The 1,452-nt window shown below is 54.2% G+C and overlaps 1 long non-coding RNA gene across 1 annotated transcript; it reads right to left on the bottom strand.

The window, feature by feature from the left end:
- Window positions 1-200: 200 nt before the first annotated feature.
- On the bottom strand, window positions 201-1,079 carry LOC106491665 (uncharacterized). The gene is made up of 3 exons (XR_001293803.1): window positions 1,046-1,079; window positions 564-604; window positions 201-221 (listed from the first exon to the last, which is right to left on the bottom strand). It is a non-coding gene; the product is annotated as an uncharacterized lncRNA (long non-coding RNA).
- Between the last annotated feature and the right edge of the window lie 373 nt (window positions 1,080-1,452).

Raw genomic sequence — 1,452 nt, 5'->3', positions numbered from 1 at the left:
TAGTCACCCTGGAGAGCTGCCTTTTGCTGCCTCTCCTTCTGTCCTCTTCAAATCAATCCTCTCCCAGCGGACACCTTACCTTCAAGGTACTGCAGCAGGGAAAGGATCTGCACCTTCCAGGGAATCCCCACCGCTCTGTGAATGGCCCTGTGAAGGGTCTTCAGCAGCTGCAGGGCAGCAACTCCATGGCCACCTCCTTCATAAGGAGAGCAAGCAAGCAACTGGAAGAGGGAAGGAGAGAGAATTAGAGCTCCAGCCTGCCAGAGGAGCAAGTTTGTTTGGGAAAGGACTGTTAGGGGGGCTCCATGCATGCCATGGCAGGCAGCACGCAGCAGAGTTGCTTCTCTTTTTGCACTGCCTCCCTGAGGAATGGAGTGTCCTTGCTACTCAAGAGAGTCACACTGGGAATGCCCAGGTGGTCCCTGGAGGGCAAGACGCCCTCCAGCAGGCTTGTTCCTCCTTGGAGGCTGCAAGCACCTGCCTTGAAAAGAGTCTCCATCCTGAGCTCTCCCCCTTACCCTTGGTGAGAAAAACTCAGCTGCAGGGAGTCCCCAACTACTCACCAGGAGGCATACCAGCAGAGCCTGTGGAGTTGGCAGTTTGCCTGGAAAGAGACAAAAAGCTCTGTTTCAGCAGGCCAAGTCCTGTACATGATGTTCACCCGTCCATCCCAGGCAAGGCCTCCAGCACAGGACTGAAGGAGGGGCTGATAATCTGCTGATAATTTGCCTTCCCCCAGCTCTTCCCATCTCAGGGTATCCACGTGATTAACGAACTGAAAGGAAGGTAACTCCCCAGCACCGCCAGGAAGGAGTCCTCCATTTTACAGGGAGGATGCTGAGAAATGAAGAGCAAGGCATTTCCTCTGGGGCACAGAAGAAATACAGGGCAGGACTCCCTGCCCCTTAGCAGAAGGGCAAGGCTACGCTCTTCCCTCTTCCTAGCCTCCTGGCTGGGTCTGCCAGGGGACAGAGAGACACACAGACTCAACCTGTCCACCTGACAGAACAGGACAGAATACACTGGAAGGGTTTCTGCTCTCTACCGCGTTCGCAGAAGCACAGGTAGTTTGGTTCTTCCTTCTCCTTTTCTGCTCTCTTCTGTCTCTCCACGAGCGTCCTGAGGCATTGGGAGAGTGGGATCAGAGTGCCAGTGTACTGAGCTGGCACTACATACTGGAGGAGCCTTGGCCATAGAAGCTGCAGGGAAAGAAGAACACGGCAATTCAGCATGTCATTCTTTCCATCCCTCCAACTCCTGTTTTCACAGTGGTCGTCTTCTGTGGCTATGACCCAGCCCCTCCACCGTTAGCCTTCTCCAGTGCATTACCTCATGTTTCTCCCGCCCTTTGTCTTCTACCTCTTCTCATTCTAGTCCACTGCCCTAATCCCTACCTGAGCCCGTCTCTTGGGCTGCAACTCACAAGACTTTGTTTCCCCTCTCCTGTGACAT

Source organism: Apteryx mantelli, chromosome 1 (genome assembly GCF_036417845.1).
Source record: "Apteryx mantelli isolate bAptMan1 chromosome 1, bAptMan1.hap1, whole genome shotgun sequence".
Taxonomy (NCBI): Eukaryota; Metazoa; Chordata; class Aves; order Apterygiformes; family Apterygidae; genus Apteryx; species Apteryx mantelli.
Note: the sequence above shows the minus strand (reverse complement) of the source record. Positions and strands in the feature narration are given on the sequence as shown.